The sequence below is a fragment of the Anolis carolinensis genome, chromosome 5 (genome assembly GCF_035594765.1).
Source record: "Anolis carolinensis isolate JA03-04 chromosome 5, rAnoCar3.1.pri, whole genome shotgun sequence".
NCBI classification, from domain to species: domain Eukaryota; kingdom Metazoa; phylum Chordata; class Lepidosauria; order Squamata; family Dactyloidae; genus Anolis; species Anolis carolinensis.
The window spans coordinates 195,838,198-195,855,393 of record NC_085845.1 but is presented as its reverse complement, the minus strand read 5'-3'; positions in this window follow the sequence as shown (position 1 = coordinate 195,855,393).

Below are 17,196 nucleotides of genomic sequence, written 5' to 3'. Positions count from 1 at the left end.
ATACAACCCATCATCCACGCCTCAAGGTTGATACAACAAAAAGAAAAGAAAAATAAAGTCCTAATTAGAGGGAGAGCAATAATTTTTTTTATCCAATTGCTGCCAGTTTAGAGGGCTAATCTCTGCCCACTTGGTTGCCTAGCAACCAAGGGACAGCCAGGTTTCAGTTAGGGGACAGGCCGATTTAGGCCTCACTTAGACTTCTTCCACAGATTATCTAATTTGCACTGGATTATATGGCAGTGTAGACTCAAGGCCCTTCCACACAGCTATATAACCCATTTATAATCTTATATTATCTGCTTTGCACTGGATTATCTTGATTCCACACTACCATATAATCCACTTCAGTGTGCATTTTATACAGCTGTGAAGAAGGAGCCTCATATAATCCAGTTCTGAGCAGATAATATAAGATTAGAAATATACAGTAGAGTCTCACTTATCCAACGTAAACAGGCCGGCAGGATAAGTGAATATGTTGGATAATAAGAAGGGATTCAGGAAAAGCCAATTAAACATCAAATTAGGTAATCGTTATACAAATTAAGCACCAAAACATCATATTATACAACAAATTTGACAGAAAAAGTAGTTCCATGCGCAGTAATGCTATGTAGTATTTACAGTAGAGTCTCACTTATCCAACACTCGCTTATTCAACGTTCTGGATTATCCAACACATTTTGTAGTCAATGCTTTCAATATATCGTGATATTTTGGTGCTAAATTCATAAATACAGTAATTACTATATAGCATTACTGTGTACTGAACTACTTTTTCTGACAAATTTGTTGTCTAACATGATGTTTTGGTGCTTAATTTGTAAAATCATAACTTAATTTGATGTTTAATAGGCTTATCCTTAATTCCTCATTATCCAACATATTCGCTTATCCAACGTTCTGCCGGCCCATTTATGTTGGATAAGTGAGACTCTACTGTAATGTATTTACAAATTTACCACTAAAATATCACAATGAATTTAAAACACTGACTACAAAAACATTGATTATGAAAAGGCAGACTGCGTTGGATAATCCAGAACATTGTATAAGCGAATGTTGGATAAGTGAGATTCTTCTTTAATATGAAATAATTACTGGGATAGAATAATGCAGAACAATATAATCTCTAAAACCAGGACAGTAAATAAACAGGGGAATTCCACACAGGAAACAATCAGGGCCAGCTAACACCTCCCAACAAAGTATTCCCATCATCAAAGTCTGGAAAATCCTGTTTTCTCAGGGCCACAGACAGTAGAAGCACATATCGCAAACAACACCACTCTGAAAACAAGGGAATTCCAGACAGGAAACAATCAGGGCCAGCTAACACCTCCCAACAAAAATTCACTCAGGGAGGAAACAGCCAGGCTTTAAAGCTGCAAAGCCATTACATCCTAATCATTTTTCCTAATTGCAGCATTCATACTTGCCTCCAACAGACAAAAAAAAAATCAGAAATATTGTATATTCACAACCTTTAGGAAATAATATCCCCTGATGGCGCAGCGTGTTAAAGCGCTGAGCTGCTGAACTTCTGGACCGAAAGGCCACAGGTTTGAATTGGGGGAGCGGAGAGAGCCCCCACTGTTAGCCCCAGCTTCTGCCAACCCAGAAGTTCAAAAACATGCAAATGTGAGTGCATCAATAGGTACTGCTCCGGCGGGAAGGTAACGCCGCTCCATGCAGTCATCCCACATGACTTTGGAGGAGTCTACGGACAACGCCGGCTCTTCAGCTTAGAAATGGAGATGAGCACCAACCCCCAGAATCATACATGACTGGACTTAACGTCAGAGGAAAACGGTTACCCTTTACCTTAACTACCACCAATTCCTCAATACTTTATTTCCCATACCACCAGACTTCGCCACAGCAACGCGTGGCCGGGCACAGCTAGTTTAAGATAATAATAAGACTTTAACAAGATAAGACTGTCCAACTCTGAATAACTATATACTCAAGTATAAGCTGACCTGAATAGAAGCCAGCCAGGACCCTCACTCGAGTATAAGCCGAGGGGAGTTTTTTCAGCCCTAAAAAAGGGCTGAAAAACTAGGCTTATACTCGAGTATAATTAAATGGGTCTATTCTAGTTGTGATGAGCAAGCAGGATTCCAGTTATGTAGTTGAGCATTCTGAGATGATGTCAGTGGTTTCCTTATACCACTCGATTCTCTGAGATTGCAAAAACAGCTTTTGTACGTTCCCATTTGCACAATGGGACATAAAGCAGGCATGCTAGCAAAATCCCCTTAAAAGATAAAGGTTTCCCCTGACATTAAGTCCAGTCGTGACCAGTCGGGGGTTGGTGCTCATCTCCATTTCTAAGCCAAAGAGCCGACGTTGTCCATAGACATCTCCAGGTCATGTGGCCGGCATGACTGCATGGAGCACTGTTACCTTCCCACCGGAGCGGTACCTATTGATCTACTCACTTTGGCATGTTTTCGAACTGCTAGGTTGGCAGAAGCTGGAGCTAACAGCGGCTGCTCACGCCGCTCCCGGGGTTTGAACCTGGGACCTTTCAGTCTGCAAGTTCAGCAGCTCAGCGCTTTAACACACTTGGCCACCAGGGCTCCTTATGTATCTGTATCCTTATACCACTCGATTCTCTGAGATTGCAAAAACAGCTTTTGTACATTCCCATTTGCGCAATGGGACATAAAGCAAACATGCTAGCAAAAACCCCTTAACCATTTAGCCCAGTGTAAATAAATCCAAAGTCATTGTTTACATGGCCAGGGACTTTAGTCACTCCTCTGGGGTGGCACATATATTACCTCCTCTGTATTGCTGCTACCGCTTTATGACCACAGAGCTCAGTGAGAGCTTCTGGCCATCTTTGGTACCTCTGCTGACATTAGAATAGGGGACTCTTGTGATCAAAAAGGGGAGTGCCCAGTTTTGGCATCTGCAAAGGTGCCCACACATCCAGGAAGAAGGGGAGATTGTCTGGTCACATGACCACCTCTGCTAATGTCAAAATTGGGCATCCACATGATGTGGACACTGGTGGTTGTGTAGGCACTCTCACTGAGCTCTATGCTCAGGTAGGAATGGCAGTGACACAGCCATGATCCACTCCTTTCCCTGCACTGATGAGTGCAAGGAAAGAATGATGGCACCATGGTCCCATCTGGACAGTGTATCACCAAACTAGGCCTGATCCATCTGTTCAGAATGTCCTGAAGCTACAGGATACTCTTTCATTTCCAGACAACTCCAGAACACCTCCTGACTTTTCCTAAAGCAGGGCAAAGCTGGTTGAAAGATAAAATCCCTGGCATATTCACCAGACATAGCCGTGTGCCATAAAGACAGGCAACCTTCCACTCACAGTCAACATGAAGATTTTGGCTTATGTAGACAAGCCCTTGGTTGCACATGTCAATATTCAGAATAATGAAACTGTGGTGTATCTACCATGTAAATTTACACTGTGCAAGCATAATCTTTGGTTCAATATGCTAAGTCATGGCAATGTTCCCGAGGCTTATTTTATTTTTCATAATGTATGACTATTCAGGAAGTAAGACGCTCTACTTAGACAATGATCCATACTTTGGCTAGTGCAATTGTAATCACAAATGCTGGAGCAACACTTAGTTACCAGAGCAGACGAAGCCCAGTCAGCCATATTGTCTTTGTCAGTGTCGCTTCTGAACATTATAGAACATGCAGATCTTGATGTTGTCAGAAAAGACAGATTATATTAGCAAAGCAATTGGCAGGGCATTTCAAATGCTGGACTTGTTTCTGTTCAAGTAATTATCACTAAATTATTTCCTTGTGTGTTTGTAGCTGCCAAGACAGATCTGGGGGGTGTTTGCTTCAATTTGGCTTTGCACGATTGGTAAGGATTAGTCAGACAGATCCTGGTCCTGCTGAGGCAAGTTGATGTATGAAATTGAGTACTTCGAGAAGGATACTGTAAATGAAAGTGGAGTGAACTAGGGGAGAGACAGAAGCTTTAACTTCTCCATATATCCTAAATCTGACTTCAACTTGGACTGTGAACAAGCTGTTATTTTCCACATGGGAGTCACAGTGAGGCACTAAAATGCCAGCCTCCATCCGTCATAATGTCATGGCTTGCATTAAAATGTCTTGAGGGACCCCCGGGAAGGACGGACAAAAGGCATCAAATCAATTTTCAAGCAATCACAACAGTTTTTGGAAGCTGAGGCCTATATGAAAGTTTTTGGACAACAAAAAAGGGACATTCTCAATAAGGGTCTTGCTCAAGGGAGGAAAGGATTTAGCGATGGCAGTGGAGCTGACTCTTCTGTCAGGCAGAACATATGGGGAAGTGCAGCTGGGTTATTCTTTAGTCTGTTTGTTTCCCAAAGACATTTTATAGCCAAGATTCTCAAAAATTACTTCACAGATTGATTTTTAAAAAACACTGACAGGGATGGATCACTGTATTTATAAAATGGACTCCTCTGCCTTGATTCAGAACTGGACTTGGCAATACAAGTCCTTTACTTTCCCTTTTGCTATTGGCCTTCTTGGCTGGAGCTAAGGTCCCAAAACATCGGGGGACTCAAATAGATACACGGTTTGTATGTAAGCATAATAATGCCAAGCCAGAATCCTATCAGAGCTCTTCTGAATCTGGTCCCTATTATATTGGGGTCCACTCAAATATTCTCTTTTCTCATCTGTCCCTTCCTCACTCAGCCATTTTACCTAGTGATGGCAATACAGCAGAGCCATAAACGAGTGCAGTGCATTGAGCTAGCACTGGTTTAGGACTTAAGAGAAAAAGGTCCAGACTCCTATTTGGACATGAATCTATCTGAATATGCAGGGATTGGTTACTGACTCATGGTATAACCAACTGCAATGAACTGTTATGTAATTGGGGCTACCACACCCAAAACAGATTTGATAGTGATCACAATAAGATAAAGTTAGTGATGAGAAAGTGGATTTATTGGTATTATAGAAAAAGTAGTTATTTACAGCAATGAAAACCCACTTCTCCATGCTGTTGTAGCTGTAATTAATAGCTGGACTTCCAAATTCCTTACATAAGTGGGAAAACACATTTTATTTTGTTTGTTAAAAAACATTTTTAACCTGAGAGAATACCTTCAGGAATCTCTAGGTTCTTATGACAAACTGACTACAGAATCACTGGAGGACCTGCAAATGCCCAGATAAGTGTTTTTCTATGAGTTTTTGTGTCCTCACTAGCACAACCCTATGGCTTATTGTTTAGATTGTTTTTATGCTTTATATCTATGTTGTTTTAAATTGCTGTTGATTATTATGTTTATGTAATGATGTATGTTCTTCATTTTATACTGTTATGATGTCGATTGGGCTTGTTCCCTATGTAAGCCGCTCTGAATCCCCGTAGGGAGATGGAGGCAGGATACAAAAATAAAGGTATTATTATTATTATTATTATTATTATTATTATTATTGCTCTCTTTTTTGAAAGAAAGACATAATATAAGTTAAATACATACATGAAATGATCAAAATCCCACACTGGGGTGGCATAGCATAAATTATCCCACGTAAAGTTACACATCTATTGTGCTATGCAATCCTTATATTGAATGTTAACAATGAATAACTTAATGCACAACCAAATGTGCAATTGAATGTCCCGCCCACAACCCATTGTGTATCCACATGTTTCCATATACACCATGGCACTGCATGTACAACTCAACTTCCACAACCTTGACCTGAACTCAGATGTTCACATCTTGTATGGAACTTATTCAAGCATAGGTTGCCAACAGGCTTCTAGCTAACTAGCTCTTGTTAGACTTCCTTGAATGTATCATTGTTGAGAATGTGGAGGTTTCTGGTGTAGAAAATTTAGAAGACTGATTCTATTTGTATGTGTTTTGTAGATGTGTTCCATGTGTTTTTCCTTTCTGAGGCTGTTTGTGCTTTATCCTCAAATATAATTTCCGTAGAGCTCTTTGACACATCTGCAAGAACTCAGTTTTCCATACTATCCATCATTCTGTTCAACGGTATTCCCTAGATATTAAACATGTCCATTTTGGCATTACTGTATATAGATTTCAATATTTCAGTGGTTTCATTTTAGTTTTTCACCTCTTTATTTGAAGCCCATGAGCATTATTAATACAAAAGGGGGCTTCTGTAGCTTTGATATTTGTACTAGTAATTTTCACAACATTTTCCGTTTTTAGTGTCCAGAGTTATGATGCAACTTGGAGAAGCTTATTACATTATAACATTTTTTCCAAAATATCAGTAATCCTTTATGTGTTTGTTACAACATATATTACATTTCCATACATTTTAACACTTGTTTTTATAATCACATAAATTACCAAAAATCTGAGTCTGGCATCATTTCAGGAAGAAATTGTAGCAATCCTGCCTGTTAACCTTTACACAGAGGTGGAACTTCGTATACAATGCTTTGGGGCACGAACAGCAAATTAGCTTCTCTGTAAAGTTCTCTAATAGGAGCAAGGTGGACTTGTAAAGCATAATGATCTAAATAATTCAGGAAGCACATATTGATTTATCATGAAATTTTACAGGCTGTAAACTAGCAGGGCACAACGTTACACCATGTCTGGAAAATTTTGTTCAGTTCATACTGAAAGATGATCCCGTCAATCTTTTGGTGAAGTATTAGCCTTGCCATAGGACTTTTGCCTACAGCACAGATTGCAAAGCAGGTTTACAGGTTTTCCTGAATAAAGGAAACAATGAAGGAATTTCGAGAAACACAACAAAACCCATTTGATTGTGCTAGCAACATTTATCAGAATGGATCTGCACATTGATAACTGGGACAATTATAATAATAAAAAAATATAACTTTCATTCTAGATGAATAAAAATGTGTTTTGGAAAATAAGGTTTTGCAGTTCTGAATATTCTGTTGAGTGATAATACTTCCTAGACATACTCTCTGAATTTGTTTCCTTATAATGGATTAAAAAAACAGATTACAAAAAAGAAAAAAGAAAAGGAAGTGGTGCTCTGACAGAAGTAACTGCTCCTAGCAAAATGTATGCTGTCAATAATGACCATACCAAAAATTTGTGTTTTGAGTCTATGAGTCCTGTTATACTTGATCAGAATAACAAGCTTAAAATGTAGATTTGCTGAGAGATAGTGACAGCCCGTGATATAGAGATTTGAGCAGGGATTTTAGCTTGGTTCATGCTGTTTGAAGTCTAGTACCATTTATCTAGAACAGTTGTTCTCATCCTGTGGGTCTCAAGATGTTTTAGCCTTCCCAGAAATCCTAATAGCTAGTAAACTGACTGGGATTTCTGAGAGTTGTAGGCCAAAACCCCCGAAAGCTGGGACACGAAACGGAACAAGGTAAGTCACGAATGCACATGACTACCGTAGTCGACTCTCCTTCTTTGATGGTGTTTAAAGAGAGGTTGAATAGCATCGTTCAGGAGTGTTTTAGTTGTACGTATGTTCCTACATGGCAGGAGTAGACCAAATGTCCCTTCCAGCTCTAAGATTCTATTATTCATTTCAGATTCTAATGATAAGTCTTATGAATGCTCCGCCCCTTTAAAATCCTGACACAAATCAAGCATTTTAACACAAAGGTAGAACTATCACTTGCAGGTTGGACTGGATTGCTTTTGTGATCTCTTTGAAATCTAGGATTCTATTTCGTTGAGAGAGTTTTTCATGTAATTATACACATGGATTGCACCCATATGCTATGAAATGACACCATCTAAGACTAAGCCCATCTACGGTATCCTCTGTTCCTCTCCATTTGAGTCCCAAGTAGATTTGCATATAATTTACCTAATTAGTTTCAGATCAGAAAATGATTTCCTCCCTCTTCAAATGATTGGGGTTTGCTGCAGTCAAAGATAACAGTCCTTTCAAAGTTCTATTCAGATGAATGTGACCTACCGCCAAGTAAATATGTTTGCAATCAGTGCTTACTGTGGTTGGAAGCCAAATGTTTTATTAAATGTTTTGAAGAGTTTCATGCATTCACAGCCTACCTAGAGGGTTTTTTTTGTGATTCATAAAGCAAATGTATCTCTCTTTGGGTACAGTGCTTGGCTACACCAGGTACTTTAAAATAGTTGTGTGTGTTTTTTGTCAAGTTGCTAATGGCAGTCAAAAAATGTTTGCTCCTACCCAAGAAAATCTAGAACTGTGTGTCCTTGGCATACAAAGATAATGGTTGTCTTCTGATGGAGGGTTGAGTGATCTAATTTATAGACTGTGTTAGATAGGAGGAAAGCATAGTTCTGTGTTGCTTAGACTTTTTGCTATTATGCTAAGATGCATTGCTTTCTGTTGTCAACAGTGCAGCATTTTCAAAAGGAAGATGGTTGGTTTAACAATATAGAAAAACAGTTCTCTGTTCTGCTTTGGTCACACCTCACCTGGAATTCTGTGTCCAGTTCTGGGCATTACAATTGAAGGGAGGTATTGACAAGCCGGAACATGTCCAGAGAAAGGCAACCAAAATGATCAGAGATTTTGAAACCAAGTCCTATAAGCAATGGCTTAAAGAGCTGAGTATGTTTAACTTGGAGAAAAGAAGACTGAGAGGGGACATGATACATATGTTTAAATATTTAAAAGGATGTCACACTGAGGAAGGGGCAAGTTTGTTTTCTGGTGCTCTGAAGACTAAGACATGGAACAATTTATTCAAATGGTAAAAAAATAGATTTCACCTAAACATTAGAAAGAATTACCTGACAGTAAGATCTGTTCAGCAGTGGAATATCCTGTCTTGGAATGTGGTGGAGTGTCCTTCTCTGGAGGTTCACAAGCAGAGGCTACATGGCTATCTATCCGGGTGCTTTGATTGTGTGTTCCTGCATGACAGATTGGGCATGAACTGGAAGGCCCTTGGGATCTCTTCAGGCCCGTCCAGTCAGTACCTTTATCCCAGGAACTTCTGCAGCAAACAAGAGGGTGGCCAGTTGCCATCCCCTCAAAATGCAGGAGGAGGAGCTACAAACAGCAAAAACCATGAGATTTTCAGGTACGGGAATATCCCGGTTGTGAGCTGAAAATTCAGATCTCTGCATGTCTGTATGTCCCAGCAATCAGAAATCATGGAGTTTTTATCTAAGGTTGTTCCCGGGTTTTAGATGTTTGTTCCTGATAGGTCAGTTCCTAAAAAGAAGGTGACACTTGAGTATGTCAGGGGGTTAATTCACCTCTGAACCACCCTGATTTATTGGTGAGCCAGGCCTCTCACCAATCCACCCTTTGTCTGACTTCTCAAGCATCCAGCTTAGCAGCACCGACAAACGACAACACAGTCGTAATTCAGCTGAACGCAGTGGTTCTTAGGCTTTATTATATACAGAATACTTACAGTTACAAAGTCCATCGCTCATTGGGAATCATGCTTTCCTAAGCAAGGCAAAGCATGACCTTACTCTTTGTCGATCTGAAGCACTTCAGTTGACAACTCTCCCATTCCAGAGCAGAATGACAAACGTCCTGTCTGCCCTCTGGGACCGGAAGGCTTGACCTATTGGCTAGGCAGGCTATCACTCAAACTGGCCTGCCATTAACCCGTGTGTTGCTGGAATACACAGTTGCAAAGCTCCAACAGCAAAACACTTGGTTCAACATTTCACCAAACACCAAAACACACCAACAGAGTAGAAGGTGAAAACTTTGTTCTGGCAAGAGGAACTTTGTCCTTCACCTGTTTAATGAAGTTTATGGCAGAAAAAAAAATGAAGTTTCTGGGGTGGAACAAGTACTTTCATGGTATGTAGTAACAATGAAATAAGAACAGACACTTTCAAACTAGGAACAGCAATCTGTTGTTCCATGCCACAAGTACACAACCAAATCTGTCTAGACAGATGACCAGGCAGGCAGACTCTATAAAATGTCAATAATGACAAAGTTCTGTTCTTGACTTGAAAGTATGTGTCCCTGTTTGATTGTGTAGTGCTGACTTGGACGGAAGTAGTCCTACCCCATGAAGTTTGTTTGTGTGGCAGATACTTTATGAAACATCTGGAGGGCACAGTTTATCTGGCCAGGACAAAGTTGTGCCCCCCCTAGTCAACATTGTACATCTTTTCAGAAAAAGAGCAATGAGGAACAGACATGTATAACCCAGAAACAGTAATATCACAAGTACACAACCAAATCTGTCAAATAATAATGACAAAGTTCTGTTCCTGGCTTGAAAACCTGTGTTCCTGTTTGATTGTGTAGTGCTGACTTGGGCAGAAGTGATCCTACACTGCAAAGTGTATTTGTGTGCCAGAAACTTTATCAAACATGTTGAGGGCAAAGTTTCTCTGGCCAGGACAAAGAACAGATCATTTGCAGCGATTTGCATGTCCACATATCCACATCTTGAGGGGTTTGTTTTGTTTGTTTGTTTTAAAAAAGCCAAAGTTTCTAGCCTCTCAATCTTGCAACGAAGCATCAAGTGTGGACGATGGAGGCAGAAAGAGGTCTGTATGTGGACCTCTTCTGAAGTACCTGGATTTTTTGCCCCTCACTAAAACCCATGATTTAGTGCAGTCTGGAACCATTCTTCCAATTCTATAATTCTATGAATAAGCTTCCATCCAATATCTCCTCAACCACCCAGACATTTGGGGAATGATGAGCTCATTTAATCTTCCTCCACCTAATCTCTTTAACAGGGTTTTTTATGAATGCAGAGAACAATCTATATATATAAAAGGGTAATGAAATTTCGGCCTAGGACAAAACAACAAAACTACACATCCCAGAAACACTAAACTTGGCAGCACAATCCCTCGTCCATGCCTCTGCGTTCATACAACAAAAAGAAAAGAAAAATAAAGTCCTAATTAGAGGGAGAGGAATAATGGTTTTTATCCGATTGCTACCAGTTAGAAGGCTAAGCTCCGCCCACTTGGTATCCTAGCAACCCACTCAGCCCAGGGGACAGGCAGAGTTAGGCCTCACTTAGGCCTCTTCCACACTGCCTATAAAATACAGATTATCTGATTTGAACTGGATTATATGGCAGTGTAGACTCAAGGCTCTTCCACACAGCTATATTACCCATTTATAATGGACTTAATGTCAGGGGGAAACCTTTACCCTTTACCTTAACTACCACCAATTCCTCAATACTTTATTTCCCATACCACCATACTTCGCCACAGCAACGCGTGGCTGGGCACTGCTAGTGTATACTATTCGAGGCAACCAAAAAGAACCAAATATATTGTAAATGAAATGTTTTGGTAAGTTCATTCAAACCATTATGATTGGGTACCTGGTATTTTATGAAAAAGCGTTTTCCTTCTCTTTTTGGTGAAAGAAAATCATCACAGTGAGTACTCTCTTAATATTAACAATATCATGTTTTTGTTTTGCTTGGATTTAATGCCAGGCACAACCAGAACACATCTAATGGCATTCTGGCACTTTTAAAGCTGAAACCGCTTAAATCTTTGCTATCAAAAAAGGTGCATTTCTTCGAAATAACACTTTTATGTGCTTTTAATAATTCTCCAGGGCAATGTAAGTCTGTCTCTAACTGCACATTAGGTACTTCCTCTGCGCCAGTGTTCCCATCCGTATTTTTCTCCACTTTGCATTACTTAAACAGGAGCGACTACTTTTAGCTTTCACTCCTTTTGTGACACTGTTTGAACATCACTTCTGAGAAAGAAAGAAAATGTTCATCTCCGTGGGTGTTGATTAATAGGGCTAAAAACACTTTGTGGAGGTTCTCATATTAATTATCCTTTATTCTGTAACTGGCATCGATTTCAACCATTCACATTAGTATTTCTCTCTCTCTCTCTCTAGTTAGGAGAAAGAACAGAGAGAAAAGCAAACAATGATCAGCAATCTGACGTGACAGCAGGAAAGCAGAACTTCTCTGTCGTTTTATATTAACATGGACTACATTCCCAAAATGCGATGGATCCAAAAGGAGGCGAATACTGGCAAATAATAATGCATTTCTTTCTTTATATGTTTGGGAAATTAGGTGGAGGAGAAAAAAAACAAACAAAAGGGGTTGTCGAGATCTCACTACATTGTAAAGAAGCATTTTTTAACAAATGTTATCAGCCGCTCGAGGTAATCATGTTTGGAATAATAGTGGGTCGAGAAGGAGGGGATGGGTGTATTTTTTCATGCAAGCTTTTTCAAATTGGTTTCATTATTGTGGATGCAAACAGTTCTGTTTCTTTGTTATTATTACAATAATATAATGGCATAAAGCCTCTCCCTGATGCCAGGTGATAGAGAAACACAGCTAAGATAAAATTGTGATTACAAATGAGGTTCCAATTGGTTTGTTTTATAGGCTAGCGGAAATCTAACCCCTTCTGGGCTTGTAATATTGTCTAACTGTGACCTAAGCTTGTGAAGAAAAATTAGAAATTTTATTATCGGAGATTACTTTTGTAAGGATTTTTGAGTGTCATGTGTTCACTTGATATATAGATGTCCTCATTGGTCCAGAGATGCAGGCTTCCTTATTATCATAATTAATAATGTCTCCGAAATGTCCAGGACGAAAAGCGTGGTGGGTGATTCTAGAAAGTAACTTTTCCATGTTGTCACTTCATAAATAGAAATGAGGCGGTAGATTCTTGATGCCTGCGTTTCAGTTGCAGTGATGTATGTTTTGACATATGTGCCTAATGGAAGAGAAGGGACCCGGGGCGGGTTTGTCTTTCACTTCCCAATGATTTGGCAGAAGAAAGAAATTCAAAAAATGCCTAAATAGATCAGTATGGTCACAAATGTCAGAAAGAAAGTAACATTAGAACCAGAGGAATGGAGGCGTGAAAACTTGGGGCAAAATGTCAATAATTGAACTGTACAGTGACACAAGAATGCTGGCAGAAAATAGCCGACCTGGAATGATAGGTGATGAAAATTAAATAAACCATGGTTACAGCAGAATAAGAAGGAATCTAAAATAATGACCTCGGGTGGGATACATAAATTTAGAATGGATGATGATGATATAGAAATAGTTTTACAATGGCTCTGTTATATTTTAAAAATAGAGACTGCAGATAGAAAAAAGATGAAAACTAGGAAGGAAATAGATAAGAACCTTAAGTGTAAAAGATAGTCAATAAATAAATCAAGACCAATCATGCCAAAGTGTGGGTGATCCTGATTTAGGAAAACGGTATTCTTTTTCAAAATTTTACTTCATATATTTACCCAGAAGCTCCTTCAATCTCATTTTTGCAACAGCATGTTTTTTTTTTAAAAAAAAGAACATACACAAATTCATAGAAAAAATTGCATCAAAAGAGCTTTTTTAATGATAACAATAATAATATTTTCTTCATATCCAGAATTCTCAACATACAGTAGAGTCTCACTTATCCAAGCCTCACTTATCCAAGCTTCTGGATAATCCAAGCCATTTTTGTAGTCTATGTTTTCAATATATCGTGATATTTTGGTGCTAAATTCGTAAATACAGTAATTACAACATAACATTACTGCATATTGAACTACTTTTTCTGTCAAATTTGTTGTAAAACATGATATTTTGGTGCTTAATTTGTAAAATCATAACCTAATTTGATGTTTAATAGGCTTTTCCTTAATCCCTCCTTATTATCCAAGATATTCGCTTATCCAAGCTTCTGCCGGCACGTTTAGCTTGGATAAGTGAGACTCTACTGTATTAACATCCAACCTAGACAATTTTAAAATCTTATTTGATGCCTGTCACAAGGCAAGGATACTGCCACAGGATTTGGCAAAATGACAAATCAGATCCATAGTAACTTTCTGGTCCAAACTGAGGATGTAAATCTGGTCATTTCATATCTGCATTTGCAAAGGTTAACTTCCTTAGCGATCCCAGTATAAGTAATAATCATCTAGACAATATGTAACAATTTTCATATTGAGCAGGGAAAGGCTTTGTGGAACAAGACGTCAGGAGCACGGCTGTCACACAATTAAAAAAAATCTTAGCCAATTAATCATATTAGTGATAGTCAATCAAGTGATAAATTAATTGATTACATTTGCATACATTTGCATATGAGAAAAGCAATACTTGCCACAAGGGAAGTATCATTCTTGTTTTGAGATTACTCACACATATATTGGCAGGCTTTGTCTTGGTGGATAAATAAACAAATAGAGTTGAGAAATAAGCAAAATTATATGTGAGTGTGAATACATTTAAAAAGTCAGTATCCAGCATTGGTACCCTATTTCTTTAAACCCTACTGTCTTCATTAGTGTTCAGTTTGAATCCCAATCCTATCCACCTTTTCTTTTTCCCCATGTGTCAGAGCCGAACACATTGGTGTAAATTCCTCAAGTATTAAGTATAAAAATGCCTCTTGTCTTCACCTTCCATATTGATTATTCATGAAGACAGTGAAATCAAAAAGAGTCGGGCCTTTGTTATATTATTGGTTTGTTTACTCCCAATAACACTAGAATCATAGAATAATAGAGTTTCAAGAGACCTCATGGGCCATCCAGTCCAACCCTCTGCCAAGAAGAAGGAAATCGCATTCAAAGCACCCCCAACAGATGGCCATCCAGCCTCTGCTTAAAAGCCTCCAAAGAAGGAGCCTCCACCACACTCCGGGGCAGAGAGTTCCACTGCCAAACAGCTCTCAGAGTTGATCTTCCTCCAGTGAAAAGATTTGTACCCGGTTGGTGTTTCATATCTATTGTAACTTGGTTGGTGTGAACATTGAAGTAATTTCTGAGCTATGGTGGACCCAAGGAGAACCTATCACTGGGTTTTCTTGGCCATATTTGTTCAGGTGGAGTTGCATTTACCTTCCTCTGAAGATGAAAGAGTGTGACTTATCCAAGGTAACACAGTGGGTTTCACAATATGGACTCAAGCTCTGGTCTCCAGAGTCTTAGGGTGCTTCTACACATCTGTTATAGCTCAGCCATCACAGCCTATATTTCATCAGGAGATGGATTTGGAAACAGAGTATACTACAGATCTAGGAGACATTCCAGACCCAGAACAAGGCCCCTTGGCCTTGCAGCTGCCAGATGTTATAGCACCAGAGGATCCGCTAATTGGAGAGCATTCTGAGGCCTCGTCAATCTTGCATACACCAGATGGTGTTGATTCGGGTGAAGATGGGCCTTTTAATTGGAGGGAGTCTTTTACAAGAGATAGAAGCAGGAGGGAGGGTGTGTGAAGAATAAAAGGTTAGCTCTCAGACTCGATAATGGCTGACTTTCCCATGTGAAGTTTTGTGGGTCCTGTACTCCCTTAATCTTGCAACCTTGGGATCTCCTTAAAGGTGTTCCTCTTTGTGTTCCTCACTGCGGTGTCAGCTTTACTTTCCTCGGAAGAGGTTCCAGTATCCAGCTCCTAAGCCTTGTTTTCCAGCCTTGTATCCATGACGGATATCCAGTTCCAGGCAAACCACGCCACACCCGTGACTTCCAAGTAGACCTTGCCTTGTTTACCTTGCTTTCCTTGTTCCTGAGCCAAGACTTTCCCAGCCAAGCCGTGCTGCATCAGTGACTCTTGTATGGACCTTGGCTCGGTTGCTGTGCTATTCCTGTTCTTGAAGCAGGACTCTCTGAGTCCATTACAGTTTACAGATTTGCAGCGTCTTGTTCCTGTTTCCAGGTTATTGGACTAACTTTGGTTTCCTGGTGGAACTAACAAGTTGCACTTGTAGATTACAATTGGGACATTGCTGAACTTGTTTTGAATTGTTAAAGACTTTTCCTTAAAGACTATTTCTTAGACTAATTTTTTACGCTAACTGTATATATATACGAGAGCTATTCAGAAAGTAGGTTACGTTTTGGATTTTAAAAAGGACAAAGTATAGGATAAATCATTTACCATATGCAGCTGAAAGACACATCCCAAAACTACAATCTCATGTAATCCCCATTTAAATTTAGCCACGTTTCTTATAGATAAATGAGTTTGAAAAGTACTGCAACAGTAAATTCCCCGCTTGTGTCTTCAGCTCTTCCCCTTCTCCCTTCCTGCAGTGTAGCCAAAACGCTGCGCTGCCAGCCACGCCCACATTGTTGGAAACGGAGGAGAGAGGTGGCAAATTTACTGGTGCAGTACTATTCAAACTCATTTATCTATAAGAAACGTTTTCTGGATAGCCCTTGTGTGTATATATATATATGCCTTAATAAACTGCTTGCGTGTGATACTGGCTCCTGTCTGGTTTTCAGGGTGCTCCTGTAACCTTGGGGTGTAACAACATCATTAAAACCCATACCGAAATGGACTGAAGTAACCCCCTTTGGCACTAGTTCTAGTCCCCACCTCCTCCCACAATTCCAGGATTTCCCTCTCAGGGTGGCTACATGCGATCCCAATTGAAATCAGGATAGCATGAAGCCACCCTGAAGGCCCCCCCCCATTTACCCCAAAAACTTACTGAAAAGGCACCTGGCCCTCATGGAGCTTCTCCTTGTGTCCTCATAGCCAGAGAAAAGGACACCTGAGGATATGGGAGGGGTAATGGGGAAAATCCCTCTACATGCCCCCCCATTACCTGTCACATTGTTTTCTTGTGCCACAAGAATGCAAGGAGAGACTCAATGGGGGCCAGGGACCATTTCAGTAAGTTTTAGGGGGTAAATCAGGGGCTGGGGGTGGAGATGGGTGCTCCAGGAGCCCAAAGGTATGGAATGGCTGGGAACTGATCCTTGGGAAATGCGTGATGTATCCCGGTAGTCAGTACCCACAGGCCCAGCACCTCATTAGACCCAGATCTTTCATAAAGATCCTGATCTAATGAGATGTTTAATTAATGTGAAATAAACCAGGGAAACCTCCATATTACTCTGCATTAATTCGCTTTTTACCGGAGGTGTTGTTTGAACGCTTCTGGTAAAACTGAGAGAGGTCCTGTGTTTTCAGCCTGTCTGTCTGGGCCCTTAGTCCAAGGTTCAACCACTATACCACTTCGGTTCTTCTTGTTCTTAGTATTACCAATTTGTATATTCTATGTATTGATTATATCAAGATAACTGACTAAGTAAATTAACTAGCAATTGAAAAATAATTTATACATCTATAATCTACTCATTTATTTTCTGTTACCAGTTTTTTTTAGGTCCTGCCCCAGATTCTGGTTTTCCCTTTTTCGTCTTGATGGAGGCATTCTTGAATTCTTTCTTGAGGAAGATGGAAAGGCTTTTCTTATGCTATTAAACACAATCTAGTCCAAATATAAGGAGGTTTTAAAAGGGTTT